Source organism: Triturus cristatus, chromosome 4_1 (assembly GCF_964204655.1).
Source record: "Triturus cristatus chromosome 4_1, aTriCri1.1, whole genome shotgun sequence".
NCBI lineage: Eukaryota > Metazoa > Chordata > Amphibia > Caudata > Salamandridae > Triturus > Triturus cristatus.
The window spans coordinates 632594070-632614677 of record NC_140585.1 but is presented as its reverse complement, the minus strand read 5'-3'; positions in this window follow the sequence as shown (position 1 = coordinate 632614677).

Sequence of the window (20608 nt, the reverse complement as noted above, 5' to 3'; positions counted from 1 at the left end):
CCGCTTACAAGTGTGTTTCTTTACCAGCATGTGTTAGGTTGGCAACGGAAGGCCAAGGATATCCATGTACTTGATAAGACTCCTGTTTCGGGTCACTCGTACTTGAGGTTCACAGGTCAGGTCTAGCAGAATTCAACAGCAGGGCTGACTGAGGTAACATAACTCATTTTGTTCACACACCATATGAAATATATCTACAATACGCAACCTCGTCATCAACCGGCATCCTTTCTGATCAACGCAGAACTATTGTCTTGATGATTTGTTTACACTGTTTTGTTATGTAGTGAATAATACACAATTATGTTTATTGAGCGACAGCACTACCAACCAGCTCCTTGTCAGCCAACTGACCAAAAGCCTGGCTACATCATATAAGAACACATTAGAACAACACAAAGCAATGAATATTGCACACATCCCTCTTCCCTGAATATAAAAAATAAAGTGGTGTTAGAAATTGTAACATAGTACAACTTGGACTCTATGTTCAAAATACCTACAGCATTCTCAAATGTTATCTCACAATTTTACAGGCAGATAAACACTACATTTTTCACACTTACCACCACTCACTGCTGCTCTTCATTCTTTCTGCATCTTCACTCTCATCCATCCAATCGTCATCTTAATTTCCACTTCTTGTTCTTGCTAGACTTTCCTCACTATTAACTCCACTTGATATATAACTCCATTTTTCCATTACACTTTTACAGTCTTACAGTCTTACTCCTCCGGTTACAGTCCATATTCTCTTATATCCAAACCCTTGATGCAGGTCATCTACACGCCCATTTGACCTTCCAAAACATGTGCACAAACCTTTATCACTTTGCAATTTCTTAGCACAAATCACAATACTTCTGAGATGCCAACACACATCTCTTCATTTACCCATATAGGATTGTGAACTTAGATTTTGCCTTTAAAATATTAGCACCTGTCCGTGCTCTAACCAACTGACCTACTTTCACTTCAACACATCTAGCACCTATGCCTCTCACCATATTGTTTCTTGTACACTGCTTGGGACTTTAGCATGCTGCTTTCAACTTGTTTAGCTGACCACATGCCTTCCTATCCATTGTGGGCTGCCTTTAGAAAAGGGCAATCTACCCCTCATTACACAAAAAGACTTAAACCTATGGTATCATTAGTTTTGACTCTAAAAGACTAAATCAGCTTTTCCCAACCCAAGTTCTAAGCTTTTGTAATTGTTGACAGTCAATTGAATTGTGATTTTTGTGAGACAATTGATCCTTTCTACCTCTCCATTTGATGCTAAAAGTAAACTTATGCTCACTTCCTATTTCTTGCAAGAATGTTTCCACCTTTCCAGGCTCAGGGTACTTTTTAGAGTTTGGCAGAGTGGGAACACTGAGGTAAATTCAGTTTCCCCACAGCAAAGATCAGCAATCAGGTGCTGGAAAAAACAATGTATTTGGTCATAGTTTAGAGAGGCTTCACAATTAAACTATCAGGCCAGGGTCATGCAAGTTCTCTGCTAACCAAGCTGAAGTTTGTGGATTGCTTTAGGGCTCTGAGAGTGGCACAGAGAAGTACTCTTGAGCCCGACATTGCTTTTCACTCCCAGGAAAGAGCTCTGATAGACGGTAGCTAGACAGATATTTCTCGCAGGGAAGGTATGCTGTGCAATCCTTTTTAGGAGATTTGATTGATAGGCTTGCTGTTTTCTGCTTCTACTAAATTTTAGCATAGCGCTTAGAAGTAGCAATAAGGTGTTAGTATGCTAGGAATATACTAACCATGTTAGTAGTGTTAATATTTTATCCTTTGGCCAAGTCATGCACTGCTGCATTTATTTTCTAATTCTGTGTGGTTACCGTTCATATTTTATGCACTATGCTTGGATTTTAGAAATAAACATTTTACCCTGTGTTTCTAAGTGTTAAATTGAGTGTCATGTTCATTAAGGAGAGACGGTTTGAAATTCTACTCTGTCCCTGATTTCATCTAGAGGGACTAATCATAACCAGAAAACATCATCCTCACAGTGTTGCTAAGCAAGTTGTGTACTGGATTTCTAATTCGAGTTGGTGAGTTGAACTAAATCCTTGCACCAGGGGTTTAGAAATCTGACCCCTGCATCTTTGGGTATCGGGGAGGGGGTAATGGGGTGTGAGGGTGCCCAACACATGACATTTGGTGCCCAACATCGGTGTGCTCAAACTTTTTGGACTCTTGAGTTGATTTTGATAACACACTCAATAAACAATGATTACAAAAGACCCCTGTTGAAATATACATCTCCTCCTTTAGATTAAACAGGAAATCCCTGTGTTCTGTAGGTTTGTCAAGCTTGACTCTTAAAAGGTATACCTCATCTGAGCCCATAAAATGTGATGAAATTGCTTTCTGGATTGATCACAAGACCAACCAGTTGGACGTGGTCTATCCTCACACAACACCTCAAGACAATTATAGAATTCTGAATATTTATGTGTCTTCCTCTTATAATTGTGCCACACTTAGAGCAGTGCAATCCTTAGGGAAGTATATTTGCATGTATGTACACTACTTCGTATGGCACACGGTCATTGGCTGTACTATCTGATGTCCTAACAGAGTACAAAATGAACACAAAACTGCACCAGCTTTTGACCAAGGAATGAATTTAGTAGTAATTTTTTAAACAGTTTGCTGAATTATTCTGAGCAACATCCTCTAAGATGCAGCAGCTTTTGTCATATGCCAGAGACTTCCAGCTGTCCCCATTCAAGAGCACAAATGAGAATTGCCTATAATAATTTCTAAACCATACATCTGTGGGCTGTGTTATAATACCAATAGGTCAAAGTTTCTAAAATGCGAAACCTATTACAATGCAAATGCTTGTTGTTTACAAGTGCCCCATGCTGCGCTTTCATTTTAATAGAGACCATGCCCCTTTCTTTAGACAAGCCGTGTCTAAAGAAAGGTCAGCGGCCGCTATTAAAGTGAAAGAGCGGTATGGGGCGCTTTAACAAAAAAAAGTTGACAAACAAATGCTTTTTTGGTACAAGCGCTCCGTGAAAGCACACATGGCACGCTGAACGTTGCAGGAAAACATGCTGTGCCTGCAGTAGGAGAAACTCCATAAAGAAAATAGTGCATACAGACTAAATAAGAGTACCGTGTAACAACCGAAGTAATAAAAGGGCAGTCGTCATGGGAGGTTACAAATGAAGACAAGGCGGTACTATGGAGGGACTAACAAGCCTATGCATGAATCAGAAGCCAGCATTTACGAAGGACAATGACACAAGCCAATGACAAATATGGGCGGAGAGTGGATGGGGCTTCATGTCCATACTCCAATACAGCATGCCTCACAGAGCAGACTCGACCTAAAAAGGCATGATGCTTGGGACATTGCAGGGAGCATGCAGTGGACCTCTGTCTGTGACATTGGCTAGCTCTGTGGCACTGAGAGTGCTCTTCTTCGCTGTGGGTGCCTTGATGTGGCGCAGCTGAGGTTTAGGCGAGCGTTTTTTTAAATGTTTGCTTACTTTCTTCTTCACATTGTGCACAGTGTTGAAACGCTTGTACTTGTACAGTGACTAGATGACTGCTTCACTGGTACACTGTTTCCCGGTGTGTTTATCCAATTTCCTGAATTGACAGGCTCGCACACTACAGCTCCCAGGATGCACAGCATGTAATATAATAGGTCAGTCTTAAAAAGTGGTGGGCTTTTGACCTGTCCTTGCAAGTTTCTATTACAGGAGTCACAATTAGCAGCGATAGAACATAACAGACTGCTTCAGCGGACAAGTGGGCACTAGGAGGTGTAAGGCCCCATCTCTGCCTAGTGGATGCAAGTGCCTGCGAATTCGATGCACTGGGGAACTGAGAGCTGCTGGCACGGGCTGCAAGGGGTGGGAAATGTTCTCTGGCATTGATTGGGAGGAAGTCTCATGCACAGCTATTAGGATACCCTGGTAATGGTTGGGTTGCTCATCCAGTTCAAGTATTTTCTTTGCATTTGCAGTTCTGGGTATGCCATTATCCATCTAGAACTTCAGTTAGCTCGATGCAAATAATACACCAGGCCAATTTATAGTGTTCTTGCAGTTTATATTAAACGCCTCCCTGGGTCACATCAGCAACCTTCCAAAGTGTGAGGTCAATTCCCTGACAATAGTGGCCACACTGTGAGAGAAAGAAAGGCCATTTTATAAGACATGTTAGTTTTTTGCATTCTCAGAGAGTCACAATCACAAGAAGAGATAAAAACCAAACAGTGTATCCAAACAAAAGTCTGTTTGTTTACGTATATAAGTTGGACTATGGTACACGGCTCCCTCTATGGGCGTCGACCTATTGTCTCCTGTGACTTTAGTGGCATGTTGGTGCCATAATATTCGTATAAAAACATATTACTTCCCACATCATAGAGGGTTCAGAAGGGTTTTAATAGGAAGTAGCAGCAGTCCAGCATTATGAGTACCTCACCCCCATTCATGATGAGTAAATCTATGGAGCTATTGTACCATTGCACTTCACGCTGTGGTGGTTCTGATGTTACCAATGGATGCAAATCGCGTGAGGCATTCATCACTTCCTGTCATATTCATGATTAATGGTTTGAACTACCACTCTGCCATGTTGGTATGAAAATGGACGCGTGGTTTGCTGTTATTTTATTTAATGATAGCCCCTGTCTCATTATTTGCCAACACCTTCTATGCTTCAATTGTTCAAGATCACGAAATAAACAAACACTGTGCCATAAACCAATAGTCAACTTTATGTAAAATTGTGTTTTATACTAAAATGCATGCCAGTTTCCCTATCTCAACCCCTTTTTTTGTTTACTTGATGCCCGTGTTTTTCATCTGGAGACGGCGGGCATGAGTGATAGTTGGGCAGTGATGCAAACCCTCTAGTTTCTGTATCAATTGCTAAATCTGGTGATATAATGACTGGCTCAATCTCCTACGTTGTTGAAGCAAATTCCATCCGTCTATTTTCCTCCAGTCCAGACCTCTGAATAAGGCCTCTAATGGTTCAAGCTATGCCAGCTGACATGAATAAATAGCAAGCTTGCTTTAAAACCAGTAAATATTTTTTTCATCATAAGCAAGGGGCAATGGAAATAAAGGCACTCACTTTGAGAGGAGAGAGTCAATTTGTAAAGTCTGCTTTTGTGGCCACAACAACTCCTGTGGCAAACATAGGCCGGAACATCATGAGGCTCAGCAGCAGCAGGTGCACAGGGACTCTGACTGGTGTGCCCTGGGCTGCTGGACCACTCCAGCTGCCACCAGTATGCATCTCTGCCACCGGTGGGGCAGGTGACTGGTGTCAATTCGGGCACCTGAACCACTTAACTGGCTTGGAAGGGTTCTGGAACCATTGGCGCAAGCAGGGCAGCGCTACCTCACTTCCTGCTAAACCAACCCAACCCCATAGACCCTGCGCACACCACACAGAGAGTGAACAACCAGCAGAGAGCATGAGCACCAGCCCAGTACCTTGCCACATTGCTGAGAGTGTGAGAGAGGAGCGTCCTTTCAAAAAAAGGTTGCGTCATGCTCGAGTAACAGAGTAAGGTAGTTATTAATAATGTAACCCATTTAAACAAATGTGTAAAAAATAAGCTGCAGATGAACAGAGGCTGAAAAATGAAGTGAAGGAAGTATGATGCTAAAGCAACAAAAAGTCGTCTCAAAGATGTCAATGGCGGTCTAGAAGCGTGCGCCTCGTCCGGGCGATTTGTTTTGGGGGTCGCCAGCCGGAGCCTTCGTCACGAGCGAGAGGTGGGGCTCCCTCTGTGCAGGACTGTGGAAGGAGCAAGTGGTCTCTGCCCATCAGACCAGTCATTAAAACGTAACATACTTGCACCATCCCTCCTCATGAGCGTTCAAACCATAAAAAGCAGCGTACGCGTCCCTGCTCGCACCTGCTGCAATACTCCATGGGAGTGAACTCACAAGAAAAGGTGAGACATGCACCCACCATTAGCCATTTGCAGGCTAGGATTTTTAAATGACACACACAAAAGTCAATCCAAAGCACGAGAGGAGTTAAACACCACAAAGTATAGACAGCAGATTGCCTAACAGCACAAGCGCTGTTTAGGCTTAACCTAAAAAGCTGGATTGTTATTAGTATTCTTATAGCGGTTCTACAAATTATTTTCAGGTATCTGACAGTAAAAGGTCAGATAGGACTAGACCGACTGAGTATCTAAAAAAAGACAAGTACACAAAGCAGAAAGGTAATCCGGGTATGAAGTTAAAGTTAGTGTTTAGTGTAAAGGAAGAAAAGGAGGCATTGCACTCCATGATTCACTTTAAAAAAAAAATCTGAATTAGCTGAGAACAAATTCTGTGAGCTATGTATACTTGTGCGGAATGGGACTTGGGTGAGAGTGCTTCTGGGCAGCGCAACAAAACTGGCAATAGTGCATCAACCTCTTCAAAAGCTTCTGGTGGTAATTTGGACTGAAGGATATATACAGGTTCAAATTCAAAATGGACATGTAAACACTCCAGATAGGGTTTATAATGTAAAAATACAAACTGAGGTAGATATACCTTTCTAAATGAAACCAATTGTCTGGCCGCATTTGTCAGATGTCTAAGATATATTTCTTGCAGAGGATGACTGGCCGCCGCACCTTTACACAGAATGTTCCCACATGAGAGGACGGAATACTGCTAGCAGAGGAACTCTGGGAAAAGTATGTATGAGAGTGGGTTTAAAACAAGCTGCAGCACTGTATATAAACTAAGCGTTATGGGTTAAATAATCTATTTCACATGTCAATCCCTTACGGAGTGAGCCTCAAGTAAACGCTCAAATTCCTGTGAAGGCAGACGCTAATCACGAAATAAAAACTATTTTAGATCTGCTGCAATATCAAGGCATCATAGTGTCTCGTAGTTCCACCATCAACAGCCCTCTTTTCCCAGTTTTAAAATCTGACAGCTCATATAGACTAGTTTTCGACTGTAAAATTTGAACTTATACTCATTTGCTACTCAAAACGTTCATATTACTGGACTCATGTCAAACCTGGTGTAAAAGATATATAAATGTGAGAATCTACCTGCATTCTAATTTAATGAATTTCAATTCTGTTTTAAATGATTGCGGATGGGCTATGATAGTTATGGTTTATTTGTAGCATGCAACATGGAGATCTTACAAAAAGATCAAGAGGCACTATCTTACATTGATAACATTTACAACACAGATGATGGCTTAGAACAACACCTAGGGTAGACAATACTGACTACACACAATTACAAAATCATTTCAAAAATCTAAAATCGCTTACTTGAAAGTGATTCACTCATATCTGAATCATGCTGTGAGCTTAGGGGACTGGCACCGGCCATCTTGCAGAAGTGTGCCACTTTGCAGCCTCCAAATACTTTAAGAAAGTTAAATGCCCTGATAGGATTTCATAACTTTGGAAGGACTTACTTGCCATATTATGCTGAGCAAGTGAAGCCTTTGTACACCCTAATCTCTCCCACGTTTTTTTAAACAAGTGGGCTGAAAGATACACAGCTTTTTTACATGGAGTGCAAGCAGATATGTTAGAGAAAAAGGGGCATATTTATGAATGTTTTGTGTCCCCCTTGAACCACACAAGGGGACGCAGGGGAAACACAAAACCTAAGTAGGATCTATCAAGACATTCAAAGCCTCTTTTCATGGCCCTACATGGCTTGATAAATACAGAGTAAAGCAATGCTGCGCAAATCACTGCAATCCGATACTCTGCCCCATTGAGGCATTCCATGGGTGAAACTTGGGTGTCCCCATGCTTCCATCCATGGATTTTGGCACATTCCCAGATTTACCATTACTGGTAGAAATGAAATGCATCAAAATGCTAGTTATCCCCAAGTGAGGCGTAACGTGGAGACATATCTTTATGCCTCAGAGGAATGTTTTTGTGCAGGAAGGCCTAACTTCCTGCACAAAAACAATCATGTCTGCCATGTCTCCCAACGCAGGCAACCTTTGCACCATGGTTTCCTGGGCTACACATACATAGTTTACAATGAGGGACAGACAGTTTCTATTGCTTACAAATAACATTTGTATTCCACAGCCGAATTACACTTCACTCCTGTACAGAATATTCTTACTGCAGCACAGATGTCCATTTTGAAAGATCGTCCTTTGGCACAAGGGAAACTAAATTATAGTTTCTCCTGTTCCCACACTAGAGGTGGAGACAAAAGTAAGCATACCTAGTGCTCACGCTGTACCACTGCATTGGGTGCAGCGGACGATGTCTTTAAGTGCAGTTAATGTAACTTTGAGTATCATTTGACTAATCTCTTCAATATACCCCAAATATACCACAACCTTCTAATATTCTACCATTGAGGATGATGGAGCGCAAAAACCCTAGTAACGGGGAAAGCAAACCCGTACCGGTATCCTCCCTTCGGCAGACCAGACGTCACACTAACTCATTCACACATGCAGTCATTGGTGGGGCCCATAACACCAACACTCACACAAACTATTCCACGGTCTGCACACAACAGGAGGGATGAGCGGTTCAAGCGCTCGACATGTGAGGGGAACACCTTATAACCTATAGGGAAAGAAAAGTTATTTTACAACAATGTACATCAATACCCCTTCCACCTACAGATCTCAATCCTAATCATCAAGGCACTCCTCCCACAATGATCGATGAATCATTTAGTTGGATTGGTTGATGGTGATTTAGAACCAGCTAAAACACATTCAAGATTTAGATCTTACCTTTCTCAATAAACCACAAACTCATTTTTTGCTAATCAATATCTGTTTATCTAATTTTCTTGAAGAGTTATATTCGCATATGGAAATTTATATAAAATTTCAAATATAGCACAGAACATCATATTTACCTAATCTGGCTATTCGGAGTCCTTTAAGTCATTGGTTCATATTGCAGTCAGTTGTCATAGTTCAAAGTTCTTTGCTCAGCACGCTACAGTCTCAATGGATCGGCAAAGACCAGAGACGTGCAAGCATCTGCCAGTGCCCATAGAATTAGGAAACGTTCGCAGTCATCAAATAATTAGGCAGCATCTGGACCATCTAGGATTCAGGAAAAAGCAGCAGTCACCCTAAGTAGTAGAGTTCGAGTAGCGTCACCGTCGTCATCGTTGTCATCGGAAAGAACGATTGCAATTAGCGAGCCTCTCTATTCTACCGTGTATTTTTATAATAAAATCAAAGCAAGAAGATACATTTCGTTATTTTAATACGGTCGTGATTGGTTGGTTGAGATCGTCCGATGCTAAAGTTTGGGATTTTGGTACAGTTCAAGGGGTGATGTCACAAGTTCATTTAAAGTCAGTCCGTTCTGGTTTACTGTGAAAGTCTATTGTCTTTCGTCTTGGCCGTTATCCCACAGTGTCCTTGCTTGGGTACACAGAGATCAGGGTCCACGACGAGGTCTGGAAGACTTTGTCGCTTCTGCGCACTTCACTCCATGCCTCGTGGGACAGTGACCACTTCGTCATGTCGCGTCCGCGGCCATTTTGAGTGTTAGGCCCAAACGCCAACTTAAGCGAAACAAACACAAAGAGTAATAAATGCATAGAAATAATAAATCTAATGTTAACCCCTTACTAATCCCTCTACGTGCTGGTATTTATCTAGCTTATAGCGACATTTTGAGCAATAATATTCACCCTTTTGGTCCTCTTCGCGAGCAACATTACAAAGACACCACAAAAGCAACATATATCATGCAGCATTCTATTTTTTACATATACTACTGTTAGTATGCGTACGGATTTTAGTCAATAAAGGTTATTTAGCCATGCAATATGCAAATCCCATGTGTAATTTGAATATTAATAATGTTGATTAATAAACATGCACACTCATTTAATAATATTATAATTAATAGATTATTCAATTAGTATTTTCATGCAGAATGGGGGAGGTATACAAAATGTTGTACTACCCACTCCATCAAGGACTATAAGAACATATTTGTGGATGATTCTCCACAGCCTGGGGTTGTTCCAAAAGAGAAATACTCTGTGGCTTGCACAGCAATGCAGGGAATTTTTGAAAACGGTGAATTCAAACTGATACAGACTCACACTAAAACTTTAGATGATTGCCCTCCACAGCTTGCAGAAATTAATGACTTGTTGTTTAAACTACACAATGTTGATCCATCTGTTCCCAAACTATGTTGGATTCATATTTCTGTGTGCAAGGGTAACATTTGAATTTAGCACATTCACAAATGAACTGATTCAGAGATTCAAAAGTGAAATAAAACAAAAATAAATAGCTCTACGAAAGGTGGCTGTCTTAAAAGATCAACTTCATTTGGTCCATGTTCAACATATCATGGCCCATAAAAGTGAGGGAATTTATGCTAAATGGAAAATTGCAGTTAACTTAGCTGCAAAGGCAGCGGTCCATAGTTTTAAAGTAGCAGCTGTGACCACATCCCAAACCAAGATTAACACAGACATTTTGGCTACGATACAAGCAACAGCTAAATTTAACAGGACTCCAGATGGCTTTTCCTGCTAATACTCCCATAGGCCCAGATCTCTGTACTCTGTACTGGGGTGAATGTATGGCATTGTTCTGCATTCTGTCCATCAATTGTTGTTTTTGCAATACTCCTATACCCTCAATCAAGATAAGACTCCAATGTTTTCATTACCTAGAGTGGGAGATAGGAAAATTCCAAATGAGCAGGTTAGATTAGACCTAATAAAAGCAGCTCATGAGAAGTTAGCGTCTACTCTCACTGGCATGAGTGCCACAGTGGCCACAGTCCAGCAAAGATATTTGTGGCCATACCTAACTAAATAGACTAAAAACTATGTATGGCAATGTAACATCTGCCAACAAATAACATGTTTGACTATTCCAAGACCAGTGCAGGCTCCCCTTACTATCTCAAATCATCCATTTGGGATAATTTACTTTGATCTTTTCAGGTCGACCGATCCCGTAAACTTATATAGGTATAATTTAGTTGTATTCTATTCATGCTCCAGATTCCTGTGGGTTAACCTGAAAAAGAATGCTGATGCTTGAGCAGTCATTAATGGCCTGCAGTTATTAGTAGCAATGGGTGCAGTTCATACATTTCATTTAGATAATGTAACCGCATTTGCCCCAAAGGTGCTCAGGGATGCTATGTCTGCTTTTGGGGTATGCCTGCAATACTCACACCCATTTCATGGGGAGAGCAATGGGTTAATAGATGACGGAAAACCTAAGCAAGCCTTGACCTCAAGGGTATTAATTACGGGACTGAGTTGGCAATATAACGTGTATGGAGTTCAGACAGCATTAATTAATTTGCACAGAGGAGTTTTAGGTGGTTGCATCCCACATGAGTTGCTCTTCAGTGTATCTATGTATTTGCTCAATCTTGATAGTCCTGAAAGGTGGCAGAAGAAAAAACATTAGACCTGGGGCAATGTTTGAATGTCTTGCAGAATGCCAAAGGGGTCTGAGACTAGCTGTCTAATTTGAAGCATTTTGACTCTGCCACCAGCGAAGATAAGGTTACTAAAGCTGCTGACGGATGGCTTCCCAAAGTTGGTGAGCTAGTTCAAGGAAAGGTCCCTGATAAACAAGTGTTTAGGCCATCTTGCTGACCACACATCCCAGTTTTTGGTATAGTAGACACACAAATTGTAATCCTGTATCTGTTATCCCATTTCCAGCAAGGTGTTCATTGATCACATTAAAAAGCACTACATGGCTGGTTCTGTTCACCAGACCTCACTTGACACCAAAAGGTCTTTGTAGTGGACCTTTAAAATGTCTCCCTTAAACTTTTTCGAAAATAGTAAAAACAAAGCAGCCATGCTGAAAGCTTGAGTTTTAAACGGGGCACAGTAGAGCTTACTATGCTTCCAGCTTTACACCAAATGCCAACATCCACAGAAGAGCCTAATACTGTGATTTTAACAATCCCAACAGTTTCTACTACTGCTATGGTTTATTATGAATGACCAAATGTGTTAACCTCAATTGAAATGATGCCTTTGAAGGAAATACCACTTTATGAAAATTGCTCTGACTTTGAACTAGATGAAATGTTGACACACTCCACAGTTGCTCAACGTTTCTGCTGACTTTCTGTTTGCTATTGGTCTACCTATACATATCCAATACCAATGTGGTCCTATTTGGGGATTGTTAATTCTACTAATGTGGTTCATCATGTTGATAACACTATTGCTCATTAATAAACAGACATTACATCCCTGATGAAAGTGTCGCTTCACGTAGTTTAAAAACTGCAACCACAATTTTTCTTCTCACCAACATGGCAGGAGCATCAGTCTGTGAACATCACATGTATATCCTATGCTACACTGCATATTTTGGGGTAAGGTTCCTTATTAAATCATGAGGAGATCAATTGAGATCCTACAGATACCGTATGTCTTCAACATTGCTCTTAATAATTGTATAATAACTGGTACCTTTTCAGATCAATGGGACATAAAAGTTGTTCAAGGACCCCTTCATGCCTATATCACTTTGACCAATGGAGATCCTTATTTAAATGCTGACAATCATAAATAATGTTTTGTTTCCACCACTTTGGTCATTATTAAAAGCACAGAACCATCACTCCCCAAGAAATATTTAATCATACAGAGTGGGAGCAATGCAATATTTCATCCATACATAGCAACCCAAGTTTCCATATTTAAAAAATATCCTTATTTCACTAGTATTGAGAGGTCAGATCCCACACACTTCTACTATTTCTCAAAAATAAACCTCAAAGAACCTGATTACTAATCACAAGCTGATATATTCCCTTCAATTTGTTGAAAATCATGCAGTGCAAGGCTATGAGTATTGGAAAGAATATATGAAAGAAACATTTATTTGGAACCCAAATTTCAGCAGATACAGGGCAAAGAAGCCTTATTTAGAGCATCTTTAATTCCAAAATGAATTATTATTCTGAACAAAGCTGTCCAGCAGACCACATGCATAGGATTTAGTTTCATAAGAGATTTCAAGGAACCCCCAATTCCAAAAGTCATAATGACTCAGTTTTCAAAATGGAACCAAAAAGAAAACATTACCGATTCCAAGCTAAATTAAATGATTCAGAATGGCACTTACAATTCAACCATGTTACAGTCCAAAGGGATAGCCCTGTGACCAATTGATATTGATGTATGCATAACTGATTCTTTCCAATGCTCCTGGTCCCTTAGCTGATAGTCCAGACCCTATATAGAGTAAATATAAACCTGTAACTGTCACCACAGACAGTGTAGAAAAGTTGTGCAAACAATGGTTCGCACATTTCAGCCTCATGGCTGTGAAGGAGCATCTTTCCACGATTTTGATTTTTCACAGGCTGGTGGACAGAAAATCTGGATTTTATTAATGATACAGAGGCTAAGATTATGCAAATCTCTTTTTATTGTCTGATCACAGCAGTAACTATAGAGAGAACCTCAAAACTTTCCAACAAAGTATAAAGTCCAACAACGCACAGCCATCTTGTGCATCTTGTGCAACTGGTCCATCTTGTGCATCTGGTCCATTGTTTAGACTAGGAATATGTTCTGTCACAACAGACATTTATTTGCTCCCAAAAGTATTTTGCTAGATCTGCTAGACCCTTTGAATGTGGTCCACCCATATTGTTGATGTACCTCATGGCCGACACATTGTCCATACGGAGCATCACACAGCATTTCATTTTTCCTTGGGTAAGGCATCATATTGCAAATAAACTTGCCAACAATTCTAAACAGTTGATGTGTAACCTCCTCTCCTGACCTGTCGAACATCCACCCGTGGATGAGTTCCCACATCTCACTCCCCATCCTCCTAAACTTGCATCTGACTCTAACGATACTTCCGGCTCCTCCTCGAAAAAGCTGTGCCGTGCCATGCCTCTGCATTCCTGAGCCTTCACTCTAATTTGTCTTTCAATTCCTGATCGAGATATCATTTGGGAGTATGACCAATTGGACCATAAAAAATTCATTTTGAGTCTCTGAAGGCCGTGGTAGTACTGCTGACCAGGGAATATTGCCTAAATTGTTAAGGATAACAGGCCCAGAATCCTTGCCAAAACGTTTAAAGGTATTTCCTTATTCTCTAACACCTTCCTCAATTACTTTTGTAATTTCTTTCGTTTTTCCCTTGGTAGCCTCAGCTCTTACTGCTACGTACCACAATAAATCTTAGAAACTAAGTTTCCTATCTTGGGGTCAAATAATATTTCCTTATAGTCATTTAGTCATTTCTGTGTGCCTCAAAACTACTTCCTTGCGCTGACCCATAATAAGTATGTCCTCCAGGTAAATTATTAGTCTTGCTCCTCTCATCTATAGCATGGTGCCACCGGGTGAAGTACTTTGGTAAAGCACCCAGGTGCTAAGGAGAGGCTGAAAGGGAGACTGCAAAATTACCATAACTTTTCCATCCAGCTGAACTGGAGATATCTCTGATGAGGTGGCCAAATCGGTATAGTCAAATCTGCATCCTTGATATCTAGCCTCATTACTCAATCTCATTTCATTAGGACATCCATTAACAGATAACTTCCCTCCATTTTGAAGCGGTGATACACCGCACACTCATTTAATTCTGCTAGGTTTATCACTAGTTTCATACCTTTGTATTTCTTTTTGACCAGGAATATATTGCTGATCAAACCTAGACCACCATCTCTGACCACCTGAATGGCCTAATTTGCCAATAAATCCTCTACTTCTTGTGTCAAAAACTTTGAATCTGCCTCTGAGAATCTTATTTCCTGAGGTGTCTTTATCTGAACTGGGGTATCTATAAACTCCAGTTTGTATCCCATGGCTCTAAAACTCAGGGATCCTGTGTCACCAGCCTCCAGTTCCCACAAAACTAGGCCAATCTGTCTCCCACCTTTATAGGGCTAGCTGAAAGGCCATTCAAAACTCTTACCTGCAGATATTTCTCTTTTCCTCTGCGCTCCTCTAGAGGACCTGCCACAAACCCATTGTTTCTGAGAGTACAAACCGTGGTAGGATCCAAAGTCTGTCTGGGTGAACCACGTCTCATAAAGGGTCTCGACGAAGGTCGTCCTCTGCAGTGGAAACGACCCCTCGTTCTCCCAGCCCTAACAAAAACCCTGTCCTGAAAAACCTTATTGATATCTTTTTGGGACTTTTGAATGAAGCTAAAGACTTTGATGTATTTGCCCATGTCTTTGATAAAATCATCTCAGAAAAGATGACCCAGAGAGGAGGATCTCGTTCCTTATTCGACAGTTTGATCAGCTTCGGATCGATCAGGAGGAGAATACTCTTCCTTCTCTTGTTAGAGGGAACAGTGTTAGCATTGCCCAAAATGCAAATGGCTCTCTGGCCCACTAGTGTAACTATTTGGCACCAACTGGCGTCTCATTAAGAGAGGCACCCTCTGCCACATCAAACATCTTGGTCAGGGGGCCAATTACGTCCAAAGGATTATCTTGGCATCAGTTTAAGCCTCTGTCTAGGCCCTTCCTTGGGTCTTTCCCACTTTTATAAATAAATTCCATTACTTTGGCATCCAAATCTGGGATTATAGTGACCTTATTAAGAAGGGAAGTGCTCAAGAACTTGGATCTCAGCCGAGATCTTACCTCCTTAGGTATCGCCCTTCTTAACCAAAAGGAAATATATTCAGCTACATGCTGTGACAGTACCCATTTGGGCGATACTAGGTGTTTTATTAAAAAGGGGTTGAACATTTCTTCCCCAAAGGATCAACTATGCCCTTCTTTGATCCTGAAGCCGTAGATGCCTCTTCTGATGTTCCATTTCTCCTGAACTCGATACACTTAGGTCGGAGTCAAATTAAGTAAGAGAGATCACTTTCTGGCTCTGAAGCCCCATGACTATCAATGGTTACAGGAACATCTGGGCCTTTATCCTGCCCATCCACAGACAGTGGCAGAAGCACTAATCCTTGTTCACTTTGCCAATGGATTCAAGCTAAACTGTCTGATTAAGGGTGTTACCCAGAAACAGGTCCCAGGATGCTTGTTTCCAGTTCAAGCAAGACCTGGCTTGGCAGTTCGGTCTGGACTGTTCCCACGAGGCACAGGGCCAAGACTGATTTGCATATAGCTGGGTCTGAACTGAGGTGACAAAGTGAGCTAAAGAATGATGATGGATTCAACCCAGATCTGTGACTGGGGGTGAGTGTCTGAAAAGTTTTAGCGCTCGGGCCATCCTCTCCTTGTGTTTGCTTCGAAGCACTAATCCTGTCATCAACACCATGAAGTGTCAAATCTTCCCCTTTCACCTTTGCTTTCTTGGTTTTACTATTATGGTTGTCATCTGAAGCTCTTTTTTGTTGGGTCTTACCTACTCATCCTGAGCATACAGGTTGTTCTTAAAACCTTATGTTTCCTAGAAAACACTTCAGATTTCTTGTTGATGGTGTCATCTAACGATTCCAATAACTTCCCAAGTGCTCTATTTACCATACCTTCTAATTGCTCTTCTAGCCTCTCCTCTAACTGGCCATCAGACATCTCTGCGATACTATAAAATTGTTCAGTAATTGGGTGTTTACAAAATAGCTCACGTTTAAACTGGACTGGGCAAAGAAAAACTCTCCTGAAGAAGCAGTTTGAATATCCCAGACAGACTTCAACGGCCAAACATCCTTGCAGACATAATTCAAATAATGACCAGCCATTAAAATGGTTGCCTTAGTTATAAGAGATACAAATGTCCTAAGCTTGCAAAATGGCCCCTCAGAGCTGCAGATGTTCAAAACGAAAAGGGGATACTCTCCAGACTGAGCCCACAGCAAGTATAAACAAATTTATAGCAAATATGAAATCAGCAGTGTGATTAAGTTACAACAAATCAAATATGAAAGCAGCAGGTCTCAGTGGGGGAAGATACTTTACATGTCGGCATATGCCCATCTAGCAGCAAGCACCACTCACACGAAAATGCAGTCAATGCCCAGCAAAAGTTCAGTAAAATAGCAGAGTGTACTTATCTTGTGAGCAGCAGCAACACAAGAAGGAAGATGACTGTGCATTGCTGGACTTTATACTTTTTTGGAATGTTTTAAAGTTCTAAGTTCTCTCTACTGTTGCTGCTGAGAGCAGGCAATAAAAGGAGATTTTCATAATGTAAGACTCTGTGTCCTGACATAAAATTAGTGAAACAATGTTAAATACTTTCTCTTTGCAGCGAGTTATGCAATATATAATGAAATGCAAAGATATTCAGAAAAAGATGGAACCAAAAGAATTCTCCAAATGAGTCTATTCTATATGCACAATAATGTCATTGTCCCTTGATCTTCTAAAACAAAACTTAAATCTATTACAACATGGGTCGGGTCAGTACCTTGGCAGCTCATCAGTGAGTGCCATTTTCAAGACCTATTATCTGACCTCAACAAAAATAATCATGGCCATAAAAGAATTCACCGTTAACCTATTAATTATTGAAGAAAAGAAAAATGCTCCATTTTCTGTAGCAGAAGACTCCCTTATCACATGGCTTTAACGTGGAATAATGTCACTGACTGTGACTACCTTTAATGTTTATGAAAGCCATAAGCATTAGTCCTTCAGGGGTATGAAAAAATGCTGAACACTTTCCTCCACCCAGAATGGGAGTTACAATTTGAATGTACTTGTTACATATAAGACAATACAGCATTCATAAGCACAGTAGACTGTCCACATCCCGTAAGTCATTCACTCCTGTGCGATTCCATTACTCTGCAGGGTTCCTGTAATTCTTTGAAGCCACGATTAAGGTTTACATTGGTACCTGCACCTATTTCATCACAGCCCACCATACGAATGTAGAAGTCAATAATTAATAAAGCAAACATGCAGTGAGATTCAAAGTAAAATACTTTATGAAACACAGTAGAATGGAGACAGCATCCATAGGTGAATGGCCTGAAGCATAAAAAGTTACAGGGGTTTTTATATCTTTTTGATGCATCTCACCTCATTAACACACACAATCAGGGCATTTACATGGGTTAAGGCATTGGATATTTCTAAACATTTATGCAATCATTATTCGAGAAGTCATTTAACTCTACTTTGATATTGATTTGCAACTGAAGAAAAGTAATAGTATGCTCATAGTCATGTGCTTTCCTTCGTTTCTCAAAGCCTTAAAGTCACTACGAGTTCAACAGGGCAGCAGGCCTTTAGACACTCTGCAAGCTCCTATTAAATGTCACATATGAAACCTGAAACAAATTAAATTCTACATTCCCCTCTATGACTCTTAATAGTGTCATTTACTCAGTTTTAATGGCCATCATTGCCTTTCTTCCTGGTCAATGGTATGTTTCATTAGATTACATTCAGTTCTATATATCGTTCAGTTATTTGCTTGGGCCTGCATAGTATATTGTAGCACGGATGAAGGAGACACAAAGTGGCAGAACAATTACTACTATACAAAAAAGTACCGAAATATCAAGTCCTACTAACACTGCCTCTAGTATCCATGTCATTCCCTATCTACACAACTCAGTGACCAGAGAATCTGATAATCCTGGTTCCTGTTTGTATGGTGCCTCCTGACTTATGTGGTCGACTTCATTTATTGTCTGTCTAATGTTTTTACTATTGGCAGATATGAATGTGCAACACTTCTATCCCATCACCATGCACACCCTGCACTCTTTAGCCAGCAAAATATCCAGTGCCATCTTGTTCTGGATGACTACCACCCTAATTGCTACCATTTCATCTGTAATAAATCCTAGGACAGCTGTTGAGACATCAGACATGCCCTCAATCAAATTGGCCAATTAATTTAGCTGATGACTAATATGGGCTACCCCAAGTGCAATACTAGTCGTCCTAGGCCTATGAGCATGATGCTAACCCAGTTAGCCATTCTCCTTTGCCTCATGATCGCTTTATTTGCTGCGGGTTGCACTTCAGGAAAATGTTGGACATGTAACATTCTGGGCATACAAAGGATAGGTAACAGCTCCAATACCACCCCCTCTGAGAACAGTTGGGAGTGAGTTGACTATCCACATATAAACACTCCTTTGTGTGCAAATACTTCTGTAGAAGGTCCTGTGCTCTGTCTATCCTCCCCCATCGGGTGTGTGTAAATCTATTAAATCCTTGCAGGTGCTATTTCCCATACATACATGTTCCTGTACTGAGGTATATTTTCCCATTTATTGTAACAGAATGTCAAATACATGATATTATATAGTTGGCATAGTCAGTGGGGGCTGGTAGAGATCGGGGGTGGAGGGGAATATAAAAAGAAAACAACACTTACATTTTTGGACAACCGCGTCTCTCCTCCGCTACTCTCCACCGGAAGAAGCTGAAGTAAGCACCCGGCACACAGGCTCCCCTAAGCCAATCACAACGCCGTGAATTGGCGATCAGATCACAACTGTGAGCCTGTGCATATTCCCCACCAGGCCGTCCATTACAGCTACATGGGGAATATGCAAAGTGTGCATGACTGCTTCGCCTGCCAAACACGGCCAGCCAAGCAGTCATGCGTACTTAAGGGCTCATTAGGATGGTGGACGGACTCAAGTCCGTCCGCCATCCTGGTGTAAACCGGGATCGTCTGCCATGCATGCGGCGGTCCCGCACATCCGATCACTATGGCAGTCGGATCTTGATCATTAACATTGCGGCAGGTGCAGCTGAGAGCAGCACCCGCCGCGATGTCTATATGCCATGTTGCACATTTCACAGCACCACGTGGCAGGAACCATACGGTGCCTGCCATGTAGTGCTGTGAAATGTAGGGAGATACCATGGGTACCCCCCAAGTGCACCCTTGTCTCCCCTAACACAAGGGGGACCCGCAATTGGCCCCCAAACCCAATTCCCATCAGCCTATCCATGGCGGTTCCACCGCCATGGAAAGGCTGGCTACAGCCAACATCGTAATATGGTGGACGGTGCCTGCTAGACACTGCCGCCATTTTACTGTTGAAGACCGCCCTGCCAGGCCATAACGATTGCCTGTGGCGGTTCTTTGGCGGACGGTCTTTGCGACTGCCACCGTCGCAGTCAGATTCCCCCGCATCCTAATTTGGCTGAGGGAAAATCGCGGTCAGAGGACGGAAGGACCGCCATCGCATTCTGCCATCCTAATGAGCCCCTTAGTGTGCACAGTCCTCTCTTCCTCCAACCCTGATCACCCAGCCCTGCCCCACCCTAAACCAGACTGCAGCAACCAAAAATAAAACGATAATACCCTTATTATTGTTGTATTTTTAGGTCTCGCCTAGTGTTGCAGCGCAAGCGCTACTCGCTTTGCGAGGCATGCAGTATATACTATAGCTGGGAAGCTTAGTGGAAGCTCCGCCCACTCTCCGCCCATCTTTTTGATTGGCTTAGAGTCTAAATGCTGCCTTCCGATTGGTTTTAGGCTTGTTAGAACCTCCTCATGATTGACATGTCCTCATTTGTATCCTTCCCCGGCTATTGGCCCATTTACTCCAAACACTACTTTCTTCACTGTCTTCCCCCGCCACCTCCTGCAGTTTGTTACTTCTCACCCTCCCATTACCCCCCCACTCCCGTTTGTGCCGTCATGCCCCCCGCTCTCCCATTTCCAATGTAATAGGTCTCGTGTAAATTCAAGTCCTATTG